The 10,330-nt window shown below is 43.2% G+C and overlaps 1 pseudogene across 1 annotated transcript; it reads left to right on the forward strand.

The window, feature by feature from the left end:
• The first annotated feature begins 2,064 nt into the window (after nucleotides 1-2,064).
• Nucleotides 2,065-5,749, forward strand: LOC147440066 (L-type lectin-domain containing receptor kinase IX.1-like; annotated as a pseudogene). The gene is made up of 2 exons (XR_015184487.1): nucleotides 2,065-3,773; nucleotides 4,422-5,749. The product of XR_015184487.1 is annotated as an L-type lectin-domain containing receptor kinase IX.1-like (transcript).
• Nucleotides 5,750-10,330: the final 4,581 nt, after the last annotated feature.

A 10,330-nucleotide genomic window follows, 5' to 3' on the forward strand; every position in this document is an offset into this window, starting at 1 on the left:
GCCAATCTCAATGATTTTACAAATAGATTGTGAAGTCACTCTCCAAATTCATGGAGCACCTCTTCACAAATTTCTCAATATGCTTAAAGCTTCAAGAGATGTTGGTTTGGGGTTCACAAAATTTCAAAACTTTTGTGTACGGCGAGCACAAAATATGATGCGAGATTAAAGAGCAAGGCTCGTGGATTTTCTACTGATAGGAGTGGTGGGAATGAGTCCTTGAGGCATAGATTCATATGTGAAAAGGAGGCTTGTCTTAGTGGGCAGGCAGTTCGGGCAGAGTGGGCAGAGCGCGGGCAGGTTTGGGCAGACCGGGCATCACGTGGGTAGACCGGGCAGAGAGGGCAGAGCCGGCAGGTTTGGGCAGTGCGCGGACACAGCGGGTAGCACGTGGCCGGTCGGTCGGGTAGGGTTGGCGCTTATCAAGCAGCCAGTCAGCTGGGCACCAGTCGGAAGCAGATGGACGGAGGCGGCCGGTCAGGTTCGCCGGAAGGGTCAGTTTGCTGCAGAATTCGCCGGTCGATCGGTTCGGCCGATCGCGGACCCGAAATTGCAATTAGCTCCAATTGAGCACCCGGTTGGCCTAGAATCCGGTCAAAGGTTTCGGTTACACCTTGTAAGAGGTGGCTCCCACTTGAATTTGTCCTTATAGCCACACATACACACCTAGAGTTAGTGAGCAGGATTAGGGGCTCTAATCTCCTCCAATTTCAGTGCTTGAGCAGGCTGCTAAAAGCTCTCGCAAAGCACATTCAAAGCATACAATTGAGAATCAAAATGCAGCTCTTGGTTTATACAATAAAATCAAGCAAAAGCATTCAAAATTAGTGCAAAATAGAGCTTGATTGACCCTAATGATTCAGTAATTAGCCAGGAATTGAATTGGTAGGAGCTCAATTACTGCAATCGATTAGTGCATAAAGCAAGACTAGGTTATAATTCGTACTTGTTGAGCCCAAAACCTATTGCAATCACTCATGTAAGGGTAGTGGCTCTAGGCATTTAGCCATGAACTTGCCCAAGACAAAAGCAATTAGCAAAAGAATTAGCTATGATACCAATTGTTAGGATCGCGAGGGGAAGGGAGCTTAAGGAGGCTCAAAGGTGAAAGACTCCATTGTTACACAGTGAGCTACACACACTTAATAAAAGGTACACGACCACTAAAGGGACAAATTGATGTACACACAATAGTAGGATATCATATTGCATAGCATATATTTATGTACAGCACAAGGCTTTATTTATAGGCACACGGTTGGTAGACTTGGCTCATTCTTGTGTTTACAACAAATATACTAAGGTGTCAACATCAACTAAAATGAGGTGTAGAGGGATGTCCCATGCCTATCTCAACAGCCTTGAGGGTCAAAGGATTACAAGTTCTCTGCTTGATAGAGAAACCACAACTACTCCTAGGCTTTACTTATTACAAGATGTCATCATGATATGTATTGTTCTAGACCAGTCCTCTGAGGCTTGTTTACCTCCAATCATGTGGACCGTCACTCTACTCTCTTGTATGATTTCACAAAAGCTTGCCACAGCCAGATCCCCCTCAAACACCCGGCGGTTCCTTGCTTGCCAATTAAGACTAATTTAGTAACAGGTTGGAAGTCCTGCTCTGCTTGTCTACACACAAATAATTAGGTACTACTTCTATCACCTACTCTTTTCTAAGTACTAGTAAAACTCTAGGAGGGGTTTGATAATCAAGGGAATGTTTGCAAGTAAGCTAAAATTGGTATTTTGCTTCGCACTATTCCCCCACTCCCACTAGGTGTGACCCAGTTGCCAATAAGGAGTCCCTCAACGCTATCTAACACGAGGTAGTAAATGAAACCAAGGTGGTGGGATCAACGAGGGACAAGTGTAGGCACAAAACCAAAAGCGTGCGAAAAAGTAAACGCGGACACGAAAAGTAAACAAGGGCATGACAGAGGGGTAAACAACGGACAACTTTCTGATGATGTGAATTCACTTCGGTGTCAACAAGCCACAGGCACTCGAGGTGCCGGCTTTGAATCTCAAGCCACCACCACTGTTGACTCTTTTTTTTGCACAATGCTCCCTCCAGCCTTGGGGTCTGTGTGCTTCACCTCCGACCGTTGATCTCACCACTGTGCTGTTATTAAGAAGACCCAATGTCAAATAGTGCTGAGAGAGTCCCGCTGATCTCACCACTTTGGTGTGATTAGGACCCAGTGTCAAATAGTGCTCAGAGAGTCCCGGTCACCGGCTAAATAACTCTCCTTGGTATCTAGCTAGCTAGGAGTGCAGGACGATGGCCTTTTAATCCTTCTAAAAGAGTCCAAATCTCTCTCTCTCTCTCTCTCGCTCAGCACAGCACCATAATAGCTTACCATTTTGCCTTGAAGCTGCAAAGCGGCTTCCAAATTCCTCACACGGTGATCGCGTACGATGGATGCAAGGTTTAGAGTTGAGCCCTTGCACCAGCTTATGGTACTACTAGTAGTAATACTCTTCTTGCACCAGGACTCTGCAGCTGCTCTCTCATTGAGCTTCAATTACCCTACCATGGGTGCCGATGCAAGTATACAGGACTACCTCACATACATGGGCAACGTCTCCTTCAACCCTGACGATGTAGAGCTCACCGTCAAAAACAACGCCCCCTTCCAAAGCACAGGCCGCATCTACAATGCAGACCAGCTCTTCTTGTGGGACTCTGCTACTCAGGAGGCTGCCTCTTTCAATTGCTCCTTCACCCTCAGCATCGTCCCTATAAATGTTGGCACTCCACCTGCTGATGGCCTTGCATTTTTCTTGCTTGATCCAAAGCTTTCTGACGTACCCGACGATCGCAAGGGCTCAGGATTGGGTCTCCCGCTTGATTTCTTGGGCTTTGTTGCCGTTGAATTCGACACATTTCTCAACTCTGGGATTGACAACAGTGATAACCACATCGGCATCGACATCAACTCCGTTGTCTCTGCAAACTATTCCAACCTCACCTTTGGTTTACCAAATTCTTCCTTTGTTTACTCCTGGGTTGATTTCTCCAGTTCTAAATCGCTGCTGGAGATGTATGCTACGAATCTGTCAAGCACCAAGCCAACCTCGCCTGTGTTAACCTATAGTATCAACTTGACCCAATTTTTGCCGGAGCATGTCCTGATTGGATTTTCGGCGGGTACAGGAGGCAAAGCCGCGTATCACCGCATATTTTCATGGAGCTTCAATAGCACATCCGTAGGCAAGGAAAAGGGCTCGAATGTAAGCCTCATTGCAGGGCTATCCAGCACTGGTACTCTAGTTGTCGGCATGGTTATTCTAGTTCTTTTTCTATGCCAGAAGCGTCGACGATCAAGAAGACTAAGAAGACAAAGAACTAATCATCCATTGCCATCAGGGGTCCATCTCAGTAATGGGCTGCCCTCTCCTTCCAAGGCGGACCTTGGGCTGCAGAAGTTCGACTACAGATATTTAAGCATGGCCACTAACAATTTTGGTGATGATTGCTTGTTGGGGAGAGGTGGCTCCGGATCAGTTTATAGAGGGTTGCTGCCCGACAACGGGACAGAGGTTGCAGTGAAGTGTATTTCACAAAAATCAACAGATGGGGAGAGAGAATTCTTTGCAGAGGTGAGCATAATAAGCCGGATCCGCCACAAAAACTTGGTTCAGCTTAAAGGATGGTGCAGAGACAAAAGCATTAACCTTCTTCTTGTTTATGAGTACATGCCCAATGGGAGCCTCGATCGCTCTCTTTTCAACCAGACATCCTCAGTGATTCTTGATTGGAGCAAAAGGTTTGTAATTGCTGTTCAGCGTATAGGTTTAGTTTAGTGACAATGTCGCAACATTCGCATGTGCACAAAATGCACACAGTATTGGCACCCCCAGATGAATCTAGGAAAAACCTAAAACGATCTGCACCCACAATTTTAACATTATATACAACCATTCAGATTCATCACAATAACTCAAGGAGTTAACATTGTAATTTGGAAACTTTTAAGTTAATTATAAGTACAGCGTCAGCAAATGCTACAAGTCCTCATATAACATCATGAACTGCCCGAGAGTATGCATAGAACTCAACCACGTATTCACACCTGCACAAATACACAGACATGAGCAGAAAGAGATAAGATTGTGGGTGTTGAGTTTCTGTCATAGCTCCTCTGAAGATACAAATCACTCAACCGACATGCACATTGCCCACATTCACTAAATGAGAAGATTCAGAGATATTAACTCATGTTAGGTGCCATCAAGATGAGTGGATGACCATCATCTCCATACATACGCTGCCAATTCTCTGTGCGTGCCAATTACTTTCATCTCTCTAATTACATCCTTCTCTGTCAGTTGTTTTCTTGGATCATCGAGGAGACCACCCTTGTGGAATAATATTGTGCCCGAGTTACTAATCAATTGGTTAGTGGATTTTTCAGGTACAATATATTATGTGGATTGGGCTCTGCATTACAATATTTGCACCAGGAGTGTGAGAGGGTGATTGTGCACAGAGATATCAAGGCAAGCAATGTCATGCTTGACGCCAACTACAATGCCAAGCTTGGAGACTTTGGCTTAGCAAGGCAATTAGGGGAAGGGGTGGATGGGCATACAACTCATCTCGCAGGAACGCTAGGGTACATGGCACCGGAGACCTATCGGACAGGGAGAGGACGGGCAACAACCATGTCAGATGTGTACAGCTACGGAATGGTTCTTTTGGAAGTGGTGTGTGGGCGCCGCCCCCGGCGATGCGAGCTTGCCTGGAGAATTTGAAGGATGCCTGCTAGACTGGGTGTGGGATTTGCATAGCAAGGGTAGATTGAGAGAGGCCTGCGATAGTAGGCTTGAAGGGGATACTGCGGATGGGGGTGAAGTGGCCGTGCGGACATTGAGAGTGGGCCTTGCTTGCTTACATCCAGACCCCAAAATGAGACCATCGATTCAGGTAGCGCTAGACGCTTTGGAAGGAAGAGGGGCCCTGCCACTAATTCCTACTCTCCAACCAGTTGTTTCTTATGGCCCTCTATACAAGACCAGCACCCTCAGCGCCTGGAGTACCATCTCCTCCTCAGCTGCCGCTACTCATGATCCCATCGACTCCTCTGCAACTTCTTCTTCTGCGCCAGACAGTACAGACATGCCTGAAACGGCTCTTCTCCATTAAAACTTAAGAGTCCCCTGCTCAATATGTTTGACAACCCTCAGCGCCGGGTATAGGGTGGGATCTAGGGTGCTGAATGAAGCACAAATTCACGAAGCACGGACGCCATTCGATTTGCCGTTGTTTACTTTTTTTTTTATCCTGTTTACTATTTTGGTATGTGTTTAATTTTGCCCCTGTCCGATAGTTCCAGTTCACTTTATGAGAGAATGGTTTCGCCTTGGGAACAAGCAACCCCACGCGGACGCGTGGTTAGGACGTCGGGTTGCCAACAAGGAGGTCTCGACTTCGAGTCTTTGGGGGGGGGGACAGGTCAATGCGTTGACATTTTTCTCCTTCATCTGTCCTCCTTGAGATCCATGTAACCCGTCTGCGACTGTTGATCCAACCGTCCTAGGGTCTTAATGACCCTATGTTAGATAGTGCTGAGGGTTTACAACACACTTAATGTCTAGTCGTTTAACCTCACTTGATGTCTATGGTGATACACAACGTCTTATGTGCAACACTTATCCCACCTACAGAATTTCCTCTAACATTAGTGTGTGAAAATCTTCAAATATAGTCAATTTACTTGTAACATTACCTGTACTTAAGTTTTCCAAGTTTTCGATCAAAGTTTTTTTTTTAGAGCACTGCGAGTTAGAATCATAGTGGCCTTGAGAAGGTAATGTTTTTTTTTGTAATAAATTGTCTATGTCTGTGCGCGTGCGCGCCAGGGATTTCATTGACATAATCACGATCGTGTGATTACGTTAATAACTTTAGTATTTACATAAGAGAATTATGTGAGCACGTTAATTGTTAATGTGACTTTGATTATGACCTGCAAAAACCCATAGAGCCAGTTAGCCCGTCGAACTTTTACTTTTTCCTTGCGGATCCCGTCGGGTTTTTTCATTTCTCCGACCAGCCCGTCGAGCATTTGCAAATATCCGATGGGTCCGTCGGGGAAATGAACAAGCCCGATGGGAGTAATTATATATAGGAAACAGTGTGCTTACCGCAGTCCTTTAATTAGGCAAATCTTTAGGGAGTGTATCCGAGTGCCGGGTATAGTCATCTCCTTGTGAATTACCCTAAGGTTACAGAGTCACATGTCCTTTTTTTGGGCCAAACGTGATTCTTAATTTCGTAACCACTTCTAAAAATTTTAATTCATTACCGAACATAAAGGTACGAAATCAAAACAATTGAAAATGTGGAGAGTCGTGCTCATTGCGACAAAGCCATTGGTTCAAATGAGGGTTGTAATTGGTTTTAGAAGATGAGCATATGTAAATGACGAGTCGATAGTCAGGGGTTGGATGTTTTGTACTAGTGTACTGAGCATATGAAGATCCTTGAAGTTTTACATTTTTCACCATTATAGATTTGAGTTGATATGCACTGTCACCCCACAATATAAGAGCTATAATCCTTAATTGGGTGAAAATACCTTTTATATATTGAATTGGTTGCATAAGGAGGCTACAATCCTTCACTGGATACAAGTAGTCCTAAATTATGTGATTATATTGAAGATTTATTTGCGTTAGTTCATGCATTGATTTATACAGAGAGTGCATTATGTATTATGATATAATGACCAATCATATATTTTATTGCTTTCGTTTGTTTTTTGCAAACAATTGACATCGTTCGGTGTAGAAGTTGATTATTCTTTATAGCATTTGAAATTAGACGTGTCTTATTGTTTGCAAAGCAAAGTGGACATATAAATCATCATCATAATAATAATTACATTAAGAAATTCATAGCATTGTTGTAGTTATTATGTCGTGCATAGAGTGTATTGCAATGTGTATGTTTTCTCATAACATAGATGATCGATATGTGGATTGACTAGCGTGCATTGAAAATCTCATATTGTGCATTTTTGTTACTTTCATAGAGAATGGTTTTTTAATATATATTGAAAATAAGAAAAATATTTTAAAAAATAAACATCTGGTTCTTTTGTCTTTAGTTTTAATTTAAAAGCAATGGAGCAAAATGTGGGCAAAAGTGGTACAAAGAAGCCAAAGAATAAAAAAGCTCCTGGCAAAGAGTGGGATTATGCTCACAACATATGCGGCCGATATATGGAGTGGCAATGTAAATTTTGTCTCACAACAAAATCGGACGGTGCACCACGTATTAGGGACCATTTTCTGGATAGCGTTAAAAGGAGTTGTAAGAAATATGAACACCCTCAGGCACCTACAATTGCAAAGCCTTTGAGAGAAGAGCTAGGTGGCAAGAGATAACATATATATAGCTCTGTGGCTGCAAGTCAAGAGTTGTCAGAGCCAAATATTAACTCCACAGATCCTGTGGTGAGGCCAACTAACCTTGGAGAACAGCCTGCGTAGGGAGAGTAAATTTCAAGCAGCATTCCTTTTAAGCATCACAATGAAGGTGGACTTGGTCAAATGCATCAAAAATCATTATATCAAAGCGTTCGAGTGCAGTCTCTAGAAGAAGCACAAACTGCACTCACCAAAGCACTATTCTTCACTGGAAGTGCTTTGGTCATGGTAGACAGCAATCATTGGAAGGCTGCTTGGAAGAAAATCGGTGAGTTTGGCCCAGGATTTTCAACTCCTTCTTATCACATGATACGAAATGTTTTCTTAGACAAATATTATATCGAAGTCAAAGAGCATGTTGGCAAAATAATACTTGGGAATATTTCGCTTTTAGGATGCACAATTGTGAGTGATGGCTGGTTGAATGTTCAAAGAAAACCGATGATCAATGTAATGCTAGTTTGTCTAAGGGGAGAAACGTTTATAAAGACGATTGATAGTTTTGGTGCAATTAGAAGTGGCAAATACAGTTCTAAGGTCTTGATTAATGTAATTAAAAAAATTGGTGTTGAACATGTCGTTCAAGTAATCATGGACAACGCAAAGAATTATAAAAACGCCAGTAGATTAATAAAGAAGTGCTATCCACACATTTTTGCCAATGGTTGTAATACGCACAGCTTAAACTTGGTGCTGAAGGATTGGTACACTAGCGAAGAAACCACATGGTTTGCCAAAATAATTGACATAGCACATCACGTCGTGAAATTTATCTTGAAACGACAAAGAGTGCTCGATTTGTATAGAATACGCATGTCAGTGATGTTGAAACTTCCTGTTGAAACTCGGTCCTGCACGCACCTTTATACATTGGAATCACTTCTCCACAATAAGTGCGATCTAATTGACACATTCAATTGCACGTGCCTTTGATGAATGGCAGCTTGAGCAAAAAGAAAAAGTGAAAGATAAAATTACATGTTTATGTGGCGACGTAAACAAGACTGCTTGGTGGAGGAGTGTAATGGATGCATACCATGTAATGATGCCCGTTATGTTCGTGATTTGCAACCTTGATCAAAGGGCACCAAATTTGGGCAAAGTGTGGATGACATGGTGGTCAGTCCAACAGAGTCTTGAAAGTCCCGAAGAGCTGAAAGAGTCTGTAGTAGAGAAGAAGTACCAACTACCATTCTCTGGCAAATAGCGAAGAATTTTGGCCCAGTATTTTCATGCAAGGTGGAAGAGCGCTCATAGTACACTCCATAGCATTGCTTACATGCTCGATCCGGAGTATTGGAATTTACATCTGATGTCCAATACAGAGGTGGTCAGCGATTTCTATCACATGGTCAACACGTTCTACTCCAACGTTCAGGACCGAATTGGTTGCATCAAAGAAATGAGTGCATTAAAAAAGGCCCTTTTGCAAATGATTTTGTATAGGTAATGGCAAAAGAGCAACCTTCATGGAAGTGGTGGATGATGAATGGTGGAGTGCATTACTCTATCTTACATCCCCTTGCAATGAAAGTACCAGCACAATGTGCAGCAAACTCAAGTTCAGAGAGAAACTAGAATATGTACAAGTATATTCACAGCACTATTCGTAACAGACTATTAGCAGAAAGAGCGAAAAAATTAGTGTATATGTTTTGCAACAAAAAGATATTGAATCACATCAAAAGTACTGGCTACGAGGAGGAAATGCAAACGTGGTTGTATGATTGTCAAAACAAAAACGAAGAAGAGTTCAATGTTGGTGTATCTCAATGCACTATAGACAAAATAGAAGAGAATCTGATAATAGATGTGGAGGTTTAATCACAAGGAGATCCACAACACTCAGACTTAGAACCTGATAACAACTTCACAGATTCAATATAGCTTGAGAGTAGAATGAAGGTCATGTCAAAAACCATTGTAAAAGACCTTGTATTCAATTTGTTTTGAATATATACAATGCTTCATATTCGCGATTATACATAGTTTGTCGATCTCAATGGTGTTTCTCTGAAGCAGCATTGTTGGAATTAGGGTTGCAGAGAAACGCACACAGCTTGGAGAAGACAAAGGAAGCTCAAGGCACACGATAGAGAGTGTGTTACTTAGTGTGAAATGGAAAGATAGATAGCCCTAGAGTGATGGGCGTATATACAATGCACAGGGGAAAAAACCTCCTAAAGAGGGAAAAAATGCCTCGGTGGTCCTAGTGTGTTCACACACATCACTACCACATGTATATGGTAACAAACCCCCCCTGGAGTGATGCGGTGAACGAGAGCTGGCACATGAGTAAAGGGAAATGCCATGCCCTGAGGAGAGGATCAGTCCACAAAGGGGAGTAAGCCCAAAGCTTTGCGGAAAGCTTCAAGCTTCTCACAACACAAATGCCTTTGTGAAAAGATCTGCAAGGTTGTCCTGTGTTGGCACATAAGCCAAGCTGATCTCTCCTGCTGAGAGCCTCTCCCTCACATACTGGTAATGCACCTCAATGTGCTTTGTGCGAGCATGAAAACTGGGTTCCTCGCAACTAACAATGCTCTCTGACTGTCAATGTAGATAGTGTTGGCAGTGTCCTGTCCAACACCCAAATCAGCCATAAGGCGTCTGAGTCATACACACTCAACCGTAGCTGTGAAGACTGCCCTGTACTCAGCCTCACAACTCGAAGTGGCCACAGTAGGTTGCTTCTTGCTCAACCATGATATACATGAATTGCCAAGCATGAAACAAAAACCACTTGTGGACACTCGCGTGTCAAAACAACCAGCCCAATCTGAGTCCGAAAAAGCATGTAAGTCTGGCAGCAATGATCCCCCCTTGGGATAAAACAAGCCAAGATGTAAAGTGCCACTAAGGTAGCGAAAAATCCTCTTGACAGCCTGCC

Source organism: Adiantum capillus-veneris, chromosome 16, assembly GCF_014529385.1.
Source record: "Adiantum capillus-veneris isolate H3 chromosome 16, ASM1452938v2, whole genome shotgun sequence".
In the NCBI taxonomy this organism is placed as follows: domain Eukaryota; kingdom Viridiplantae; phylum Streptophyta; class Polypodiopsida; order Polypodiales; family Pteridaceae; genus Adiantum; species Adiantum capillus-veneris.